The 22968-nt window shown below is 42.6% G+C and overlaps 1 protein-coding gene across 7 annotated transcripts in view; it reads right to left on the bottom strand.

The window, feature by feature from the left end:
• The window catches only part of LOC146647574 (disco-interacting protein 2 homolog C), a 195635-nt gene that overhangs the window by 111318 nt on the left and 61349 nt on the right, over positions 1-22968 (bottom strand). The window contains exon 1 of one of the 7 annotated variants that reach the window (XM_085388747.1): positions 17673-17727. The exons of the other annotated variants lie outside the window; for them this stretch is intronic. The gene's annotated coding sequence lies outside the window, so the exon portion shown is untranslated. Of the gene's footprint in view, positions 1-17672; positions 17728-22968 lie in introns of those variants that run through there. 7 annotated transcript variants of the gene reach the window in all.

Genomic DNA, 22968 nt, shown 5'->3' with positions numbered 1-22968 from the left:
GAGCAATGCCAAAGTCACACTGAAGAAATCTGCACTTTTATTCAGGAATAAAACTCTGGACTATTTAGGATTTAATGATGAAGTCAGGATGATTAAAGTTACAGTCTGGACCAGAATCTCAAACTCAATTTACACCATGAGCTGAAAAAACTGAAAGTTTTTGTTCATTTACAGAAAATTCTCCACCATTTAACTTTTCTATTAACTAATTACTTTGGTGTAGCATTAATGGTCATGTGGGAGGTCTTTATCAGTAAAGATAAAGCTGTAAAATACATTAAAACACACTTATAAGTCCAAAATCTTTGTCTTTCTTCACATTTTAAAAAGCAGTCCTGTGGGGCTGGATTAAAGTCTTCGCCAGGCCGATTATGGTCCCCTGGCCTTATGTTTGACATCCCCTGTGCTAGACCGTGCCGAATTAAAAACCACGCCTAAACATTAGCTGCTAAACTGAGATAAATTCAGGTAACATTTAGCACTTCAAATGTAAACACCAGACTCGAGACTATCGGGCTGTTAGTGAAGAAATAAACATCATGTGATGGTAATAATTAGTGCACCGTGCCTCAGCGTGTTCGCTCCATGTGTATTTCAGGCCGTAAAAGCGGGAAACATCATCTGCAACAAATTAAGACAAAAACATCAAACAGTCCAACATAGTTTGAATAGTTTACGGTGTTGCTGCACTTTGTTTCCCTCTCATTTGGATTAAATAACAACAGCAGCAGCAACTGCAGCTGGACGTCACCCTGCAGCCGTGAATGCCTCAGACTGGGCTCTGGCAACTGGGATCCCAGAAACCTTAGCTATGCCAGCAGGGACACACACACACACACACACACACACACACACACACACACACACACACACACACACACACACACACACACACACAGCTGGCGCTCAACCACCTCTGGTGACCCCAATCGTTCCAACTGTACAGATTGAGTTTCCACAGCATCTGTGCCAGCCACATGTGTGTATCTAACATGGCTAATGTAGCTAATCTCCATGACACACACACACACACACTCAGGCAGGAAGGCCATGGGTGGTTGTATCTGCAGTGGTGGGCAGATATCAACAACCCAATTCCCTGTTTGACCTGCTAACACAGCAGCTGGTCATTCATTGGTCAAATATACACAAATTATGACTATTTTATACCAGATAGTGTCTTTAGTGCAATAAGAGCAATATAATACAGCAATATATTAGCATTACAATCCTCGATGAAATATAAGTAATATTTCTCCTGTCTTGGAAATATATACTGTGGGAACAGCTGTGCATGAACTACATCAGACTAATACAGATACAAGTTCACAGAAATTACATGAAAAGAAACTCAGTTCATAAAGATCCTTCAGAAGTTTTATTCTACTGTTGTGATTCCAACATGGACTCATTTTAACAATCTTTTCGAGCTGGAAACACGATGGTGTACTTCTACATGTGTCAGCAAACCCACCCCGACACAAACAGTCTGATGGACTCCAGCAGCAAAACCAAACATATAGTTCAATAGTTTTTTTTTTTTAATGATAAAATATTCTGATTCCCGGGAAAAACAAAACAAAGAAAAGCACAAGAAAAACATCGTTGTGGGTCAGCTGGTTAAGTTAAACATCCCTGAATCAGAATTTCACAGTTGGTATATCCCAAATAGTCTCTTCTCCAGAACTAACAGACCATAATAAACTGTTTTCGTCTTTGTTCTTAGTCATCTGTGAACTTAAACTAAACACCTTCGAGCCTCACAGCCAGAACCGTACCTCCATCTAAGGGCAGATTTAGGAATCTGTGGCCCTTCTTTTCTGCTCTTTAATTGGGTAAAACAGTCAACAGGCTTATTTCAAATATGGCTGTTTGAAACCTTCTTAACACAAATCCACATGGAAATGTTAAGGTTACACCTCTTCTATAAACTCAGCCTGTAACAGAAGATCAATGGAGCTGTTAACAGCCAGTATTTATTCAAAACAGGTGGTCAGCTGTTAGTGCTGTTGCCAGTGTGCCTCCTGCCAACCCGTCCAGTAAGTGCCCGCTCTGTTTTATGCAGTGCAGGCTGAAACCTCAGAGTCTCTTGATCTGACACACGGGCTCAAAATCTCTTAGGACAAATCCTGTGTCTTTACTCTAATGTCTCCAAACTGATGTTATCATAAGTAAGTGATGGTAAAATGACACACACAGCACCTCTGGGTGCCCGTCCTCAGTCTTGCCTTTAAAATGAGCTCAGACGAACTCTGCAACTCAACACAATTTACCTCTTTCTAAACATTCTGCTTTCCCAGCAGCAGACCGTTAGAAAGAGACATCCTGTGTACTCCTCGGTACTCATTTACATTTAGATGAGCCCATTAAGATCCATAAACCACCACCCACCTCCTCACATGGTGTCCGCCACCTTCTCATTCACCTCGGTTAAAAGACAAAAAAAAAAAAAAAAAAAAAAGAAAGACGGGGAAAAAAAAGGTGAAAATAATAAAAATCCAGCAAAATGATTTGATGTGGGGAAGGATGCTGTTTTAGGAGAGCTGACAGAGGGGGAGCGCACTGGGAAGAAATCCCTCCTCGTCCCTCCGTTGTTCCCATAACGTCTCCTCCAGCTGCTCTTCAAAAAGTGACAGGTGGAATGCAGCCTCCGCACACATCCAGCTACAGGTATCTGTTTATGTGATTATGGTTGAAGAAACCTAACAAGACGCTAATAAAGAGAGACGTCAGAATAGACAAACCATTTTTTTTGTAAGGAGGCGTTTTCCTGCTTTGGCAGAGCAAAGTAAACACGTGCAGATTCTAACTAGAGGTCGTTCGATTAAAGGGACAGTCTTAATATTGCTTAATTTATCTGCATTCCTCCAATAATCTATTATTGTACTCTACATCAACACATGCCAGCATCAGTTATCAGACCAGCAACCTTTCAGAGACACCAATCATCACTTCCCATAAGAGACTCATCACCGAGGACCTCAAACCAGTTTTTAATTCCCTGATTTCATTACCGTTACTTCCTACATGTCAGCTGACCCTGTCCAAGCCTTAGGTACTTTTTTTCTTTCTAATAAGTAACTGAAGCCAAGACAAATCCTTTTTCAATTTCAGCAGAAATCATAACATCGGTTTCCTCACAGACAGGAAATAAGTGTTGATATGACGGTTGGACTGTGTAAAGCTCGGGGCACAGCCCAGACAGGAGGAAGGGCCCAAGAGCCTGAGGCAGAAATTAAAGGAAAGTGAGAGGTTTGGGACATACACTGTTAATCCTTGTAAGTCCAGAGTGGACGAGTGTATCAGGCCGACTCATCGGAGGAAGGTTTGTTGCAACGGTTACACAGAGCAAAATGTAATCCCTGTCTGAAACGTAGTTAGCATCTTCTATTCCAGGGGTTAGAAACGCAAAGGAGCTCCATCTGTGAGCTGGGGATTTACACACAGTTTGGTTCTCACGTACGCAGTGATGATCAACAATGTTACTGGTGTGGTTTCACTGGGACATTTCAGTTTGATTAGGATGGAAGTAGTTCCCCTTTTCTTAAATCTGACCTTTGAAGGTCAGGTCCCTTTTTAAATGCTGCTATGGTCTTATTTTTATCTGATCTTTACACTCATTGACACATTGTAACACTTCTTCCACTACTTGTTAACGTAAATATCTAATTAGCCAATCACATGGTAGCAACCTAAAGCATTTAGGTATGGAGGCGTGGTCAAGACAACCTATTGTTGGTGTGAGATTGTGCAGTACTGCTGATCTACCGCACAAACATCTCTCTGGTTTACAGCAGGGATGGGGGAACTCCAGGCCTCGAGGGCCGGAGTCCTGGAGGTTTTAGATATCACCCTGGGTCAACACACCTGAATCAAAGGATAAGTTCATTACCAGGCCTCTGGAGAAGTTCAAGACATGTTGAGGAGGTAATTTAGCCATTTAAATCAGCTGTGTTGGATCAAGGACACATCTAAAACCTGCAGGACACCGGTCCTCGAGGCCTGGAGTTCCCGACCCCTGGTTTACAGAGAAAGGTCCAAAAGGGTTACAGAAAGCATGACTAAGACCACGACACAGAATTTGGTGTAAACAATATGAAAGAACACGTTAATCCTGCAGGTCTGGTTTCACCTGAAACCTCTGCTGATAATGACCCACACACTGTTTCACCACTTGGATCATGTGATGAGGCACATGATCAATAGCGGGTCAACAATCCTCTCGAGGGGAAACTCCCACTAAGGTTTAAATACCTGAGACTCTCCACCACTTGTTCTTAGAACTGAAGAAGCTTAAGTGAAAGAAAGAATCCTGCTAAAATTGTCCCCAACCACGACACATTAACGCTGCTGCAGCAAGATGCAGGCATTTCCCATCTGTAGCAGGTCGAGGTAGAGCTGGTTTAAACTCCTTTTTTTAATATAGTTTATTATGGGTAATTAGTTCCCACAGGGGTCGGGTCCATCCAAAAGCAAACAATTCTATTAAACCACCAAACAATGCTCTTTGGGCCTGTAATACTCACTCAAATTAAACAATTTATAAGACGTTTAGAGTGAAAACAACTTTAATGCAACTTCTGAAAACACAGACGGGATGCTAACTTTTAAGGCGTCACAAATCGCTGCTGAATGAAGCTGAAGAGTAACGAGAACAGTAAAATTATGCTTCCTAATTTGCTAAAATTTGCAACACATGCTCCCGAAAAAAGTTCAAGTCTGAATATCACAACAACGCAAAGTGCCTCTAAATGTTACTCATCACTCTGAGATCCACTGACAGTCAATACGAGTATATTGTCACGGTTGAATGTGCTGCCACATGATGTCATACTATATGTGACAGTAACCAATCATCAGGTCTTCCTTTGAGCGAATCAGAATAATCAATCACACCCACTAAACCAATAAAGCCTCTCCTGTGAACACGACACAATAAGCCAGTGAGTTAACAATTACCACAAGCTTCACCAACCAAAGCTTGTGCCTTTTTCTGCTGTCCTCTCACTGCCATATTTGTAGAGCAGGAGGAGGATGAGGGGAGTGAGGAAAAAGAGGAGGAGGAGGAGAGGGGAGGAAGAGTGGCTCAGATTTCATTACATTCTCTACATGAGTAAAATGCCTGGGAGGCTCCTGCCTGCTTCCCTCTCTGCTCCCTGCTGAATGTGTGTTTGCACATGCACGCACTCCTCCGTCGTTTTCACCCTCTCTCTCACTTTCTCATGCAGAAAAAAAAAAAACTACCTGTCAGGATTTCGGGTTTCTAAAATGGATTTATCCCACAGGGTCGCTCGGGGCCGCTCCCACGAGCCACAGCTTCACAGAGAGACGAGGAGACGCAAAAAGGAGTAAAAAGAAAAGAAGAAGAAGAAGAAGAAAGGCTCTCCAACATGTGTGTCGTACATCTACAGTCATATATACCCAGCCCTGTTTTCAGGTCATGTAACATTCATGGCAATGAATTCTAATGAATTGAATTCACTTGAATTGAGGGGAGGCGAGCGAATGATGCAGCTAAAGATAACGAAACAGACAGGAAGAGGGAAACGCACACCGTAACACAACCTGGCTCACAGCAGCCGGTCCGTTTCATGCACGGGCAAAAATCGGACCGATCGATCGAGCTGAGGCGAGAAGGAGAAGAAGACAGCGCCGCAGTCATGATTTGTGACGTGTTCACCGCAGCGACATGTTCCAGACTCGTCAACCAAACCCCGACGCATACTGATGAGCCGCATCTAAGAGGAGCGGGCGCTCTGCTGCAAATACACCCAGCTGCACAACAAGAGGCAGCCGTCGCCATCGTCACAGCGAGATCAACAGGTGGTGTTTGTGGCTCTGAGAGTGTGCACTGACACAGTTTCCTGCTCAAGCGCTGATGCTACACTGCAGTGTGCTTGCTTTTTGCTAATCAGGAGGTGTTCACACCTGCACTGAAGGACGGACTGACTCACAACTTTGTGACACTGGAAGTCTTGGAAATCGCAGGATTTTAAAAAAAGGGGGAGCAAACCTTCAATCACGACAGTTTGTCTTGGCACAAAAAGATAAATTTAACATCTTATTGAGTGCCGATGATGCATGAAGCAAAACATTCTTTATTTTTCTTATACAGCCCCTCACTTCATTCTGTCTCGAGCTCATTTCGCCTCCTGTGCTCACTCAGCGTTCCTGGTGTGGCCGTATTGGAGATATCGCTATGATATCGTACAAAAACATATGATTGTTTAAAAAAAGACAAGCCAGGAGCTGCTGTAGCAGCATATAACTGGACAGGAAATAAGAAAAAACATGAAAGGGACAGTTTAAACACCACAAACCAGTATTTTTAAATTACTGTATGCCAATTTCATAAACATTTCTCATTCGTCCCTAACATAAAAGGATTACTTTCAATGACCAACATTAAAAGCAGACAGCAGAGGCCAGGATGGGATTTGAGATTTAACAGTAATTTACCATTTTTAGTTCCTTCTTTTTATTCTGGAAACTTTTTGAAAATCCACTCCACTGCATCCACTACATCCTAAAACCCCCACAAACACAGCCTGACACGCAGAGTGAGATTTACTGATTGCAAAGGGATGTTTTAAAGATAAACGGAGTCTCCTGATTTATCAGGAAATATGATGAAAAACCACAGCCCTGTATGGAAATGCCAAACCTGATCGAACTGAAGATAATGTCACCATTATAAAGCATTATTTTTTTATGTTCTGAGTTCTTGAGGAGTATGGATTTAGTCCAAATATGAATTTAAAAGTCCAGGAACAGATCCTTGGACCTTTTGCAATAATAATTATTATTATTGTTTTTAAATTTTGGGCGGATGTTGTTGGACTCGACTCGTCAAACCAAAAGTATTTGCATGAAGAGACAGCACGAGTTGTGTTCAGCCTGTCCTCTTACTGCCTCAGTGAAAACCTAAAGCGAAGGCCGTGCAGCTGTTTCACCGTTTGTCCTCATCAAAGTCTGTTCAAAGCCAGACCAAGGATAAGAAAAGCTCATTATCTGGGGTCTTAATGGTGATGATTGTTCATCCAAAACCCTCAGGACAATCTCTGTGATTGTGAATGTTGGGCAAATACTGTTACCTGAATAACGTCCAAACGGTTGGGTGAGATGGGTAAACACTGGGACTCTTTTGCAAGAGGACACTGGTGTTTATCCTATTAGCACGCGGGCTGGTGCGGCTGTGATGGGGCACGTCCCCTGGAGCCCAGATTTACCTGGAAAACCAACTGACATGTCAGGCTGAATGCTGCTGTTCCAGCTCGGTGAAGAGCTGAAGGAAGCACAGTGTGCTCAGCTTTTACTCCTGTGTAACACTGTGCAGCACAAATACTGAGTCCTAGAAATGAATAGTTTTTTTTTCCTCAAACAACCTCGACTGTGCTGACATTATTAATTTAACCACTAACAAATATTTAAACCACTGTCAGCTTTACCACGTAGCAGCGAGCTACATTTCTCTCAGACAGGTTTAAACTATTATAAAAGTGGAACAAATACAAACTATATTATACATGGATAAATCCATTTCTACACTGATAATTGGATACTATAAAACTATTAAACTCATCAGTCTGTGTACAGCAGCTCCGTGATTACCCTGAAACAATATTCTGGTTGATTAGATGGCTGAGATAAAAATGAGAAACTGTTCTGATAATCACTTGGCATTTGTTCATGTGTAAAAGGAGAGAAGTTCTGCATTACTCCCTGGAAACAAAGCCTTCAGTGCTTAGATCTTTGCTCTTACAGTTTAGCTGACCTAAGACAAAAAGCAGAGGAATACAGCCAACACTTCCTCAGGTTAGCGACCTGGTAATCAGCCTCAGTCACACAGCCATAAAGACCGGTCAGCGCCCGCCTTGCCGCCACAGATGTCGCTGCTACAGTCATCAGTTTGTCTGCAAATAGTCGTCAGCTCCCTGCTCAGTGGTAGCTTTTACTCTGAAGGCAGACTTTCTCAATATTTCACTAACACTTAGAGGTGTGTGTTTGCAGACATTTCAGCAACTTCCATGCAAACTGCATGCAACTGCAGCGATCTGCTACACAAAAGCAATCACAAGCAGTTAGCACCCTGTTTGTACCTGATTTCTACCAGTGACAGCTAACCAACGTTCAGCAACCAGTTGATGAGCGATTGCTGGATTTTGCCAAGTGGTTGCTGACGCGACTCTAGACCTGTGTGACTGAGACCTAAAGTGAAAAGCAACAGCATCAATCTGCATATATTTTTTATCATATTACCCCATTTGATCACTTCGCTCTCGCTCTGCAGGCCTACTTGTTGTTCCTAGAGTATTTAAAAGTAGAATGGGAGGCAGAGCCTTCAGTTTTCAGGCCCCTCTTCTGTGGAACCAGCTTCCAGTTTGGATTCAGGAGACAGACACTATCTCTACTTTCAAGATTAGGCTTCAAACTTTCCTTTTTGCTAAAGCATATAGTTAGGGCTGGACCAGGTGACCCTGAATCCTCCCTTAGTTGTGCTGCAATAGACGTAGGCTGCCGGGGATTCCCATGATGCACTGAGTTTTTCCTTTCCAGTCACCTTTCTCACTCACTATGTGTTAATAGACCTCTCTGCATTGAATCATACCTGTTATTAACCTCTGTCTCTCTTCCACAGCATGTCTTTTATCCTGTCTTCCTTCTCTCACCCCAACCGGTCGCAGCAGATGGCCCCGCCCCTTCCTGAGCCTGGTTCTGCCAGAGGTTTCTTCCTGTTAAAAGGGAGTTTTTCCTTCCCACTGTCGCCAAAGTGCTTGCTCATAGGGAGTCATATCAATCAATCAATCTTTATTTATAAAGCACTTTTCATACAAAAAATGTAGCACAAAGTGCTTTACATAGTTAAAAGCAGCCCACCCCACCCTCCAACTCACTCCCCACACTCTCATTAACATAAATGATGTGAATACACACATATCTCTCCCCCCACCCCACCCCACCCACACACACGCACACTCAAAGAGTAAAAATTGGGCTGGGTTGTTGGGCTCTTCTCTGTATTATTGTACGATCTACTGTACAATATAAAGCGCCTTGAGGCGACTGTTGTTGTGATTTGGTGCTATATAAATAAAATTGAATTGAAATTGTGTGTTTAACCAGACACATGGTAGCTGTGCTGTCTCTAAACAGCTGGAACGGGAAAACAGAGGTGCACAAAAGTCTCAACCATTTAAGGGCAGTCCAATATCTCTACTCATTATCTTAGTAAATACATAGATACCCATTTACTTAGTTTTGACTAAGTTTAAGCGCACAAAGGTTTCAGGATGGAAATGCTCCTTCACACAGGTACAGCTCAGCGTACAATAAAGATCGGGGTTAAAGTTCGTTCTGTCTATAAGACCTTTTATCTCTGTCTTAAAAACTTTCATTTGTCTGTCTCCTTTTTATGCAGCCCCTCGTTTCTCTTGTTTCTTCAGCTCATCATATCAGCGAGTACATTTTTTCCAGTTACTCCACTCTTCCTTTAGTCTGCTGTAGCCTTCTGTCAGGGATTCTCAAACTGTCATCACTAAAAATAACAACAAGCTGTATTCTGGTGTAATCAGTGATTACTGTATGCGAGTGATGTTTTTAAAAGCCTCAGCAGTGTCGGTGCTTTCAGCTTCAGATGAACGAGGAGCCAGGTGTGTGTTTGTGTGTCCATGTGTGTAAAACAGGATGTGGGGGGAAAGAGGCAGAGGGGAACTGAGAAGGCGAACCAGTCAGGACACAGACATCCTGATGAGACAGAAACCACTGACACACACACACAGTGATGATATGTTAACATGAAGAAAGAGGCACTCACATACAGCGTGAGCCTGGAGGAAGGAAAACTGAGAAACACACACACACTGACCTCAGTCCTCCTCGCTGTCACAAGATAAATACTAGTTGAACAGCTTTAACAATAGGCCTACACTTCCCATAATCCCACAGGGAGACAGACTGTAGCAACAGAGCGGCCTCTCATTTTACACAGAAGCATAAAATCTTTATTTTAACATCCTGCGGTTCAGACTGTAACAACAGGCCTCTGAGCATCAAATTAAAATCAACTACCAGCTATTTTAGAACGGCCTGAACATTTTCTCAAACACACTTTCAGAGAAATGGAACCTGCTTGTGAGTTGGCAGGTTGTTATTACGGGTGGATTTATCACAATGGTCCCTTTTCTTTCTCCCTTATCAGATTTCTGCCCCTCTGTTAACTCAGGAATGTCTCTGGCCTTCAAGTAAAACTTAAGACATCGCTTTGTTAGCGGTTTGTAATTTTATACTTGCAGTATGACTTTGCTTGTGTTTCCCAGAGTTTGTAAAGTAGAAATCGGCCTCCTGTGGAACCAGCTCCCAGCCTGGGATCATCAGAAAGCCACTACAATTAATTTGATGTCTCTTTGTTATGCTGCTAACTAAGGACAGCTTGAGTTAGGCTGCTGTGGAATCTGCAATGACCCACCCAGCACCGTTCATCTACTCCTTTCTATCATCCCATCGCATTTATACACCAGTACTGCACTCTTGATATTCTCTGTCTCTAAAATCATGTGTTTAACTACTTAAACTTACATTTTGTGAACAAATGCGTTCAAAAAGACAAGTACGACCAGCCTACACACAGTGCTTCATGATAGATAACCTCCTTATAATGGTAAAAACAAAAAAGCTGAATGTTGAATGCTGTGTGCTGCTCATTGCTCTTCCAGTAATCCCTTATAAATGGGCACCAATAACAACAGTAACGTGTGCAGACCTCTATAGCCCAACTTAAAGAAAAACCCAGCTTATTAACCTCCAGGAAGCTCATTTATTCACCTCAACTCAACTGCTGCAGACTCAACTCATTCTCGACTTCATTAAATGACAATTAAGCTACTGAGCACAAACGTGGATCGACTGTTGGAGTGAAAAAATGCAGCAAAACAAATTTTAAAATAAAGCAAACACTGCTTCTCATATCGTTCTTCACACTGAATGATGTCGTTGAGCCTTTTATGCGGCGCTGCCAGCTCAAAGAAGTTTGAGGCAACTGCAAAGTTTTCCGACAGAGTTGACAGGAAGCCGCGAGTCCATAAAGTCCCCATTAAAACAGCGTGCGGTCAAAGAGGCGTGTTACAGCTGGATACAAAAGCAAACACACACAGCGGCTTATTACAAAGTGTCATTAAAAAAGAAACGTTTTTGCTTCAGCATGAATTATTTACCCTGTGACGACCTGAGTGCACAGCTCCAGCTTAAACTTCACCTACAGTGAAACCTCAGGTAAGCACTGGCTGCATGAGCTGAGGTGTGCGATTTCACTATGTGCATAAATGATAAAGTAGTGCTTTCCTAGTACTAGTACTGACAGTATGAGAAACATTCCTGCATCACTTGATTTCATGCGCTTTTAAGAGCCTCGTCTATCACGCACAAATACTCCAGCGATGGATGCATTGGTGGCAATTTGGCTTTCTGTACCATATTCAAGGGCACTTTGAAAATGCACCAGTCTAGTAAGTGGATAATCTGCTGTAGCTCGTGAGCATCAGCAGCCTGTTTGCAAAGAATATCTCCTGTGAGCCAACACGATGTCTGCACTCCTCACCAACGGGTCATCTGGATTCAACAACAAAATGAAATGTAACTGACAGAAGCCTTTATATTCAAATCCCTGCTTCATGGTGCAAAATGATGTGGTTAGAAATGATAAATATGTGATTAAGGTTTTGATACAACATGGGGGGGGGGGGGGGGGGGGGGGGGGGGGAATGTATATTATATATATTAAAACAAAAAAATTTATATATATAAAAATTGACAATTGTTATAAAGTCAAGAGTGTCACATTTTCTCAGAAGCCTTATTGTCACACGTGTGTCTGAGCGCACCAACTGCTGTAACAATTGATTCAGACAGATAACGATCCCGTAGGGGAAAAGTCCACACTGGAAGGCAGGAAAGGTGACGGGGGCATAAAGATTTACAACCAAGACACCGCAGCTCACGTGCACTTTGAGATCCTCCAGCTTGTTTCGCTTTTGCCTCCTGTGGAGCGTCGCAACGTTGAAGCCTGTGTACAGTTTTTTGTGTGAACCCATCAAAAGCTGCGATGGGTTGATGATTCCAATCATTTAATAAAGGCTTAAGTTTTAGGAAACGGAACTACAACGTCTGCTTAAATGACCAATTTAAGACGTACTAATGATGCAGATGCACAAAGACACTGGGTAGAGCACCTGAACATGTAAACGGGTCATGCATGCTACCCCAGCCTACATGTGCACACGTTTTACCACAGACTGCACTCTTAATATTGTCTATTGTGCTTCTCTTCTACTTGATTTAAATAAGACATATTACCAGGCAACTCATCGTGGTACACATGCTACCACAGAGCAGATAAGTTAGTAAATACCTCGGGTGACCGCCCGTGACCCAGCCTCATTGAAAATTTCACATTTGCTAGAAAAGATATTAAAGTGTGCACGCTCCCTCAGGTGAAAATTGTATTTTGCAGCACTGCATGAGTTTTATTAAGAAATTTGTTTGGGTTTTATTGAAGAAATAACTCTGCACAGGAAGTTTCCTGTTATACTGATTTATAGAGTGATTTCCAAGCTTCTACGTGAGGGAAATGTCACAACAAGGAAATAATATCTTGGATTAAATCAGACCAGATTTGATATCAATCTGGTATGCACTTTTCCCCCCCAAGATATATTAACCATTTATTGTGCAGCAATGAGTATTATGCGTCATAAAAAAACAGTTTGGGTTCATAATAAAGGCGGTAGCAGCCTCTGCCTCGCAAAGCCAGAAATCGAGAGGTCCTAAAGGGACCCGGCAAAGGTGAATCAGTGTTCAGCTCCATCACCAGCTCCAGCTGGTGTTTGTTTCAGGGCTCAAAGGGAGAGAAGCAATCTAAGGTAAAGAAAACACTGTGCCACTATAATCCCTGTATTGTGTTACATCTATCCATTACACTCCAACAAATCCCTTTGGCCCTAAAACACGGGAACAGATGTGGCTGTTCGAAGATGATACCTCAGAGTTTAAGAGTTATGAGCATAAAAGAGGAAGAAGAAGCAGGTTTACTCGCTTTAATGCTGCTGCTCTACATGTGCAATCCAAAATTATGCCTGTAGCCTGAATGCACAAGTAAATTTAATAGAAGATAAAAAAAATGGTGAGTATAACAAACATCTGGAATTGAACTACATTTTTTACTTTTTCAGTGAACCTCATCTATAGCACATACATTTATCTATTTACTTATATATTTTTATATAAGTTTAGTTTTCAGTGTTTCTGAATCAAAGGGACCCACTGACCAGTGGGTCCCTTTGATTCAGAAACACTGAAAACTAAACTTTTTCGAAAGGATTTAATGAGAAGTCGGACTGAGATTCTCCAGTGATTGAAAACTCTGCAGGAATAAAAAGAACACGCGCTCTCAGGCTCCATCCAGAGTCCTCATCTGCCCTTCCAGCTTAACAACCGAGCTACCTTTCGCTCGTCCTCATCATCTCTAATTACACTCTCTGGTTTAAACGTTACACGATTAGGAGCTCGTTCGTTGAGGACGCCACCTTGGCAGCGCCGCTCTATCAAAAGTCAGGACGAGTCTTGTAAAATGTCTCATAATTCTGTAATAGGAAGAAGCTCTGAGTGCAAAGTTAGAGGAACAACTCGAACACTGTGAAGCACATGAAATATACTTGAAGAAAACCCGTTAGACAAATGAAATGAACTCCAGTGAGTCACTAAGTGTCATGTCAAAATTCTGAGAACATTTATGGATGTTTTCCAGTTTTTCCTGTCATGATTGTCTGGATAAACAACAAAGGAAATTAAGTCTCGTCAGTAAAAAGAGCAAAAACCTGGACCTTGCATGAATGTTAAATCACAGCAGCCCTGTCTGGTAACATGCAGGCCTTTATCCCAGACAGTGGCTGAAGGAGATCATGCTGCTAACTAGCAGAGTCCAGGCTGACAGAACGCAGAATAGTCGAATAACCATCAGAAAATATTGAAGTATTTCTGCTTTAAAATGCCAATCATCACTCATTTTACAATACTGGCTTGAATAACACATAAACATCAAACTCCACTGCTTCAGCGTTTTTTCACCCAGAACTGGTGGCTCAACTTTCCTGCTAGTGTAAACGTCAGTGCTGCGAACTGAAGTTGATTAACTGTAAAATTGCATCCTTGACCTTTTCCCTCCTTCAGCTGCAGCAGCATGACGCAGCAAAAGCAAAAGACAGACCTGATGCATTATGATGACTGTGACGGCAGGCGGGTCAGGGACGCAGGATTGGCCGAATCTGTCTATCCGAAGCCATTCGCCTTCGCAAAGGAATGAAGTGGAACAGAAAATCAATTTACGGAAGAAGGTCAGCTGCTGGCAGCCGCGCTGAGAAAACCACCTGAAGGTTGAACCCCACCGCAGGAATGATAGCTTTGTTAGCATGCCAGTTTGGTATCTGATATGCTTCAGTTTCGGCCTTAACCATGTTCGATTTGATTCAATTTAGTTTATGTAGCCCCAGTTCACAGCAAGAGTTGCCTCAGGGTGCTTTATATTGTAAGCCAAAGACCTTAAAATCATCAGAGAGAGAACCATCAACCTCTGCGAGAACCAGGCTCAGAACGTGGCAGTCAGCTGCTTCCTTCAACTTTCCGATATTTATAATCTTACTTTAACTTCACTGTCTGCAAAATCTCACAAAACTATGGCCATGAAACAGTGAATAGTTTCTGACACTAAACCTGAAAATAAACATTTTTGCACTATTTTGTCCAAAATCATCATCCATAAACCTTCTTAGGCTGAGGGAAAGACTCCCATTCAGCACAGCCACGCAAGCCTAGGAGTGCAACTAGGCCGGGCCTTTATGAAGAAGCTGCTATTTATCTATCTGCATCATTAGTAAACCACAATAATTCAAAGAATGGACACAACTTGACTTGAAGTTAAAAACATAGAAAATAAACAAGACAGATAAATCTGTTTGTTTTTGAATATTAATCCAGATGTTTGGAAATTTTAGGAAAAATAAAGTTAAAAAATTAATAGTTTTGACCTTCGCCAGATTTTGGTTTGGATAACTATTATTCACAGCTTTGTCCATTTAAACTGATGGGAAGACAAAGAAGGTTTTTTTATATAAAAATAATTGAATTTGCTGATAAGATCATGAATGTGGAGTAAAACAGAGATTCTAGTGGAATAATTTAAGTTATTACACAAAGTTTTAACATGTAAATATAATGGAATAAACTAACAATTAATCAAATTACACATGGAACAAAAAAAAATTCAATTAATCTTCAAGGCAAGAACAGATATTCAGAGCTAGCATGTATGACACAGTATAACTGCATGTTAGCATGTAGCCTAGCATGCCCTTTCTTTCTTTCCTTGTAAAAGACTATATAAAAAAGGGCTTTTTAAAATAATCTTTAATTAAGTTTTGATCTTAAATCTGGCCAGAGGCTTATCTAGAGCCCAGGAATGTCTCGTGACCTTACTGTGATGCTGATGCTTCAAATCAAACTGTTAGCCTAGCTTATCTGTTTTAAAGCTAAAGGGCAACAGCTGCTTATTCTGGGCCAGATAAGACACCCAGCAGGCTGTGTGGGAGGAGGAGGAGATGGCCAGAGGTGAAGGTGCTATTGCGAGAGGAAGATGCCTCCTTCAACAGGGAGCTGCACCTCCTCTTAAAGCTGCTGGCACTCCGTCACACCAGACAAGATTAGCATTGCAGCACAGAAGCCAACAGAGATAACGCAGAGTGGTTGAAGCTATAGCCAAACATTGGTGACGTTTCAGCGCTATATATACACAAAACCAGAGGTGTTAACAGTGCTGCTAGAACAGGCCCCAATAACCTGGAGTTTTTAGACCCTGTCAGTAACTATCGGGTCTCCCTGCATTCGTCGTCATGTGCTCGTCATAACAAACAACAACATGGACTGTTTCACTGAAAGATTGATGGGTAAACCCACAGATATGGGAGCTGGCTGCAGTCCCTCAGCGTGGTTTCCCTCGGCAGGTGGTCCTTTGAAAGGAACCTGATGACAGACTGACGGAGGAACTTCTGCTATGCTGCTAATGGCTGCTGCTGAAAAACACGGGCAGAAACAGTCTTCTGTCGTCCACTTCCAGGAACAGCTGTGCCTGTTTTCCTTATTTTAGGAATGAGAAAACGGACTCTCAGTCAAAAACCTTTCCTGTGATTGTTTCAGTGTTGATGCAAGGATAAGGCGTATCAACCAAATCCAAAAGGAGTAAAACCCACCCTGACAGAGGAAAGAGATCAAGCATGTAAACTTGATTTTACACTACAGAAGAGGTGAGGTACACTCTGGACAGGCTGCCAATCTGTCACAGGGCTAACACAGAGAAAGACAGCCATTCACACTCACACCTAATTTAGAATGACCAGTTAGCCTAACCCCGGTGTTCGGACCGTGGGAGGAAGCCAGAGTACCTGGAAACATGAGCCCAGAGGCTGGTCAGCAACCCCGTGTCAACCCCCGGGAAAAATAAACATTCCCTAATCAGCTGGCAACTGGTTGATGGAGGATGCCGGCAGTCTCTAGAGGAAAATGGTTGCAACGAGCTATATGGTGTCTCAATGACAACCTTGATGTGATCACCAGCAGATTGCTGTAGTTGCCCATAATTTGCACTTGTCAGCAGTAATGAAATTCATAAAAAAGGTGACACAAACCTTCAAAGGGAAAGTTCTGCCTAAAGAAACGTGTTGAATTTTGATGATTAGTTAGTGAGTGTTTGCAGACTTGTCACCATCCTCAATGCAACCAACCAGCAATCACAAGCAGGTTTCTGGTGCACCACCCCCTCTGCAACCAGTTTCACCCAGACACACTCCAGCAACCTCCAGCAAGACTTTGTCAGCCAATCGGGGAATACAGTACATATTTTTCCCTAGCAACCAGAGGTGGCCAGCAGGCTTCAGATGGTACAGTGCTTTTGATTCCTGGGGAAAGGACCCCAAACCCTAAAGCAGTTCTAATTCAGAACAGGAATCTTTTGCAGTGCTCGATTAAAATGGCCTTCTAGTTTTTGGAAATATTACTGTATTGCACCATATTCAATAAGCTTTGAAGAAACCGAGAAACTGTCTGCTCAACTAGTCAAAGAAAACAAAATCTTAACGAAACAGACAGAAATGTCAGATTAGTCAGAGCCAATAGGTCAACTAGAATCTTCAGGAAACAAGCAGAGACATCATACTTCATCATCTCTTCTACATCCTGTTTCCCTTTGCACCCAGTTGTAATTACACATAAGAGAAGTGGACAGAAAAAGGTTTATTTGCAAAGTTTCATGAGAGTCACATCATGGCTTAAATGTGCGAACGGGACCACAGACTGCCTCAACCAGTTGCTTCTGTGTGCAGCGGGAGTCCGTGTGCACGCTAGCCGAGCACTACCAAAGAAAAACCACAGCTCTTCGGTGCCACTAGTGATAAAACACACACCAGGCTACATTCAAAACAACTGTGCACTGCAATCGCTAGACATCAGCAGGTTACTTTAAGGTTAAACATCCTTCACGGGAAAACTAAATCACTGAAGCATCACGATGCTGCAGCATACACCAAAGACCAACTTGTAACAAGTTTTTTTCTGGCCTCTTTTAAAACTCGTACCTTTCTGAGCGTGCTGTATATCTGTCAGTCTGCAGGATGTGCACCAGTCCAGCTCCTCCCAGTCTTTTCCTCCCCCACCAACGTCCCCATCAGACTGTCCAACCAGACGACCGGCGAGCCTTTTCATCTCCATGAATCTTTCATGCTGCCTAAAACACCACTAACACTCGCTGGAACAAATCCCGTCGACAGACTCCTTCCCCTCCTCCTGCTGGGGAAACAGGTTCATCTCCTCATCGGGGACCTCTCACCACTTTCTCCGTCTACCTCGCTCCCTCCCTCTCCCTCTCCCTGACAGCCTGACCTACTGTGTGCTTCCTCCTCTGTCTTCTGTCTCTACCTCGCTGCTGCCGTCTCTTTCATCCTTTATTTGATCTCCTGAGTATTATTCCCTTTTTTCTACTTCTCCATCTGACCTCAATATGAGCCAGATAGTCTCCACGCCCATCCACACCACACACAATGGACCAAACGCTGGGACGCACATACTCTTGTTTTTCTCTTTAACACAAACCAGAATAAAAACCAATCAAAACACCCCGTTTTAAATCACTGAGACAACGTTCAGCTTGTCAGATGGCTTATATGTAATTAAGCATGCTGTTGTATCATATCAACTAAATGTTTTGTAGTTGGTTATTAAGGAAGTGGATGAGCAGGTGTTACGTCACCTTATTTGTGCATGTAAACCAATGTGACACCAAACATGACCTCAAAAGCCTGGACTGCAACTGAGGAAGTTGACACTTGTGAAATCAGGTGTCAGCTGAAATAAGTCAGCCTGGACCACACACTCACACCCACACCCACACCCTCACCCACACCCACACGACCTTTAAGTGCTCTTATCAGTGGCTGTCAGTTCCTGAATGTGTCATGAAAGGACCAAGTGTGAGTGAGTCTGGAAGTTGTTTTTTTCTCCTCTCTGGCCTCTAATGGTTTAAATAACAGGCATCGTAACTGTAACCAGATCCTCCACTTGCATGTTGAACTGTAACACATACAGATGAAGTCACATGTTGCTTCTTTAATCCCAAATTTTACTTTTATCTTCACATGCTTCACATGCAAGGGGATTTCCTCCACATTTCCTCTTTTCTCTCACATAAAATACAATTTCACATACGTCAGTGTGTGTAGAAGTGATCCCCGTGAGGCAAAAGCTCAGTTTCAGATACGTTTTTCTGCTCTCGCTCTGTATGACGTCAACAAGAGGGGAAATCCACAACAAGGTGATCTAAGTAACACAGCTCAAGCTGTGAGCACAAAATCCCCACCCACGGATGTTCTGCCTCATTAAATTGTAACCTGGATGTAATAAGGTGGTTCTGAGGTTGGGGGCGTTACAACTAGTTTGGTCTAGGTGGAGCTGCTGCTACTACTGAAACGCTGCAGCTGGTGAGATTATGGCCACTCCTGACACGTTCGCACTCAAAGCACTAAACTGTAAACATGAAAAAAACTGGCTGAACACGCAAACACAAACAAGTCCGATTATTCTATTACGCTCGTACGCGTTACTGATGGTTAAGACACAATAAAACTCGGCTTTTTGGCCATGTTTTCTTACTAGATCCATCTCCACTGGTGCTTTCTTTCACATGTTGTCAATAACTTTGGAACTCGAGGTTTACATTCAGTAAATGTAAACATTAATTAAGGAATCGGTCACCATTAGATTTGGAAAGGTCCACAGTTGCAATTTTTTTTTGGGGGGGGGGGGGGCAAAAGTAATGAATCAATCCCAGAAGGCTACTGATGAAGCTTTCATCCTTATTAATACTGAATACAAACAATCAACCGTGTCAACTGCACGACTCCAGCCCTAGAAAATAATCCATGTTTGCTGTAATTTCTCTCAATCTAATCTTCAAATTTCGGATCTTCAAATTTCTTATTTTACTTTCAAGTTAATGTTCTCTCTATCAAACACTGATATAGCTTATAAAAGCCATAGTTAGCACAAAGAAGCAACTTTTAACTCCTTCTGATCCTTAAAATGATATATGTTACGATATTAATGTTATGATTTATTGGATTTACCTTCGGAGTAAGGCAGGATCCAGCGTGCTGCTAAAGGTGTTCCAGTCAGCGCGTCGTCTCTCTGACTGACCTCCAGACTGTCTGAAGGGCTGCCGTCTCTGCTGGGTGTCTGACTTGAAGTCCTCAGACACAGACTGTGTCACACGAAAAACGCTCCCTGGAAACACGCTCGCTGTCTCCATAAGTCAGGTGAATAAATTAGAGCTGCTGTATTATTTAACCGTGGCACAGTTGAACGGCCGGTCTCCCTGCTGATCCAAATCTGTCACTTCACCTCACACGCCGCTCAGGGTGACAGGGCCCTTCTGGCCAGACACACACACATGCAAACACACACCCAGGTTGGCATGTGCAAACATACACTTGGTGCAAGTAATGTCTCCAAGCAGAAATGTGCATCTCGCTGCACAAAAATACACAAAAATGCAGTCTATGCAATCTTTATTGGCACACACACACACACTCACTCACTCTACTGTATACAGTACTGTAAAATGCCCATATATTATGCATGCAGAGAGACATGTACAGTCTCTGTGCTTTCTAGGACACCATTTGTTAAAGATCCATTACCACTTTATCTGACCTGAGCTCACTGTTTCTCCTTTAACATTTGTTATTTTTCACTTATTTATTTTCTTATTTATTAAGGAAATTACAAAATAGCAAAATTAACAGCAGACTTACAGCATAAATTGAATGTACACCTTATTATCTCTACATAGAGAATAACTAATAAAACTCCTATGAGCTGAAAGCATAACAGCCAGCAGACCACTGAAATCAAGGCCAACACTTCCTGTTCTCTGCAAGAGTAACTGTTTACAGTTTGACTATGAATTCTGATGATTTTTCAAAATAAAAGGCTAAAGCAAGATAAACCTGAAGTCCTTAAAACTGCATCATAAGCACTGCAAACAGCCTTTGTGTTGGTGGCGGACTTTAATCTTCATTAACACAATGAAAAACAAAAAGTGAGATAAGAGGCAGCTGGAAAACTCTGCATTTGATAAATGATGACAGAAAGACACTACGGAAGTAAACAAGAGGTCTTCACAGGTGTGGAAGAGGATGAGCAAAGAAGAAAGAAGCAATCACGTCCATGCATCTGTCGCCTTTCCAATTATCCAATGGAGTCTGCCATAGGGAAAGAGGCGGGGTAACCCTGTACAGGTCGCCAGTCTGTAACAGGGCCAACACAGAAACACAAAACACCACTAACACTGACATTCACATCTTAGAATCACTAACTAACCTAACCCCACTAACTGCATGTCTTTAAACTGTGGAAACTCCGCCCAGATGGTGGATCCAAACCCAGGACCTAACCGCTGAACTATGGTGCTGCTGAAACAAGTTATAAGAGGCAAAAAGACACCTTATGCGTTTGTTTGCGTCACAGTCAGCCTCTGATGAAACGGCAGCATTTGATGGTCTGGGAATAAGAATGCGTTTGACTTTCACGTGTTTGGAGATGATCGTGCCCGGATCCATTTATAGCCATTATATCAATGAGGAAGAGACTGAGACGGAGCGGCTCAAGTCCAACTTGGATCTTGTCTGGTTTTCTCAGAAGCCAGTAGACCCATGAAGACCTTTAATGTAAACTGCTGCAGAAAAGAGAACCCCCCTTCAGGTCACTCAAGGATAAAGCTCACCAGTGAATCTCGGCTGCTCTCAAAAGAAGTTTCTTTGGCGTTTCCTGTGTTTAGGTTGGCCGGCGGACCACTTTTTCCTTTCGCTTGCTCTGTTCTTCCCTTTCATTTCCTTTGGCATTCCCTCCTCTCCTATTTATGTCTCTTTTAAATCTACATCTGAGTTCCCTCCCTTTCATTCTTACCTTTCTCACTTTTTCATAATCCTTCTCCCTCCCGTTGCACTCCTTATATTCCTCTCTCCAGCTCTTTTCCCCCCTCTTATCCAACCCGCCACCCCATCCCCATTTATATCCTCTCTCTCGGTGTGTATCGTGGCCATTTATGGGCAGTGTGCTCAGAGCTAAATCTCCCTCAGGCAGCCTCAAACACAAAGTCAACATTTCCTCAGGATTGAGGAAGGTGGAATAGAGTCCTGCTGGCTTTGTCGCTATAAAGAGCCTCAAATCTTATCCGTCCAGCAGCCATGTTCCATCAAAATGTCTTTGGATAAGGACAAAGAGAAATGACATCACGCACAACACTGAAGGAGCACACTGGTTTCCACTCGGTGTTCTTGGTTTAAGAGTCAAGTAAAACTAAAAGATCAAAAGCTACAGCGACAGGTGTGAGAGTTTTTGAATCACTCGGACCACAATGACCTGAAGAACATCAGAGTGGGATTTAAACTCCGTCATTCCAAAAGGAATCTGTGGTTTGAATCATGCAAGCATGCAGGCATTGGCCATGCACCTATGATACCCCGGGCCGCTCTCATTCCTGGGGCGTCAAATAAAGTCGCCGCTGGCATGCGTCAGCTACGTCCACGGTGCCCTTTGGCAGTGGGGCACATTTTAAAACCAGACCACAGCGTTTTTCTCAGTCTACCAGGTAGTTTTAAGTGCCTAAACCAAACAAATCCAAGAGTGAGGAAAAAAACTAAACCAAGTGCAAAACATAAAAGTAGAAACGAACCATGTTTTGCTTGTGGATAAACCAGCCAGTGTTGCGCTATGTGACAGCCTCTTTGGAGACCCCTATGATTAATAGAAGAAACATGAATATTAATGATCGTTTTTCACATGTGGTTCAAGATATCCCGCCGACACACATCTACACATAAACCACCACGGTCTCCCAAAGAGGGCGTAACAAATCATTTCCATTGTATGAGGCGACAGTTAGGAGGCATATGTTGTTGGGAGCATGCAATAAATAATGCAGAGGTTTTGCTACAAGCATATGTTTCCAATGTGCATGTAAAATGAGTGCCTTGGGGATATTTCTGGTATGTATCCCAACATGTATGCTACCTGTGTGCAGATTAGCCTTCAGAGAACTGTAACTGTGTGAGTAGCAGAGCCAGTCAATGCAATGAATCCCCCCAAATGTCATTTTTAGCCATGCAGTTTGCCTGTCCTCAGCACTAACCCCAAGTATCAGCATGATGTGCCTGTTAGTTTCCACACAAAAATAACCTGATTAAACCCAGTTGCTTTAATTTTAAGTTAGCTCGATTTAAAGGAAAACATTTTCAGAACTGAATGTGTATACAGCAACAGTAAGGTAATCAGTGTCTGGAGACCACATCACCATGGTGTAGTGATCTTGTAATCCCA

The sequence above is a fragment of the Rhamphochromis longiceps genome, linkage group LG18 (genome assembly GCF_057381845.1).
Source record: "Rhamphochromis longiceps isolate RC_006_pf linkage group LG18, R_longiceps_female_GT1.1, whole genome shotgun sequence".
Lineage (NCBI taxonomy): Eukaryota > Metazoa > Chordata > Actinopteri > Cichliformes > Cichlidae > Rhamphochromis > Rhamphochromis longiceps.
The sequence above is the reverse complement of the archived record's forward strand: the minus strand, read 5'-3'. Positions and strand labels throughout refer to the sequence as shown.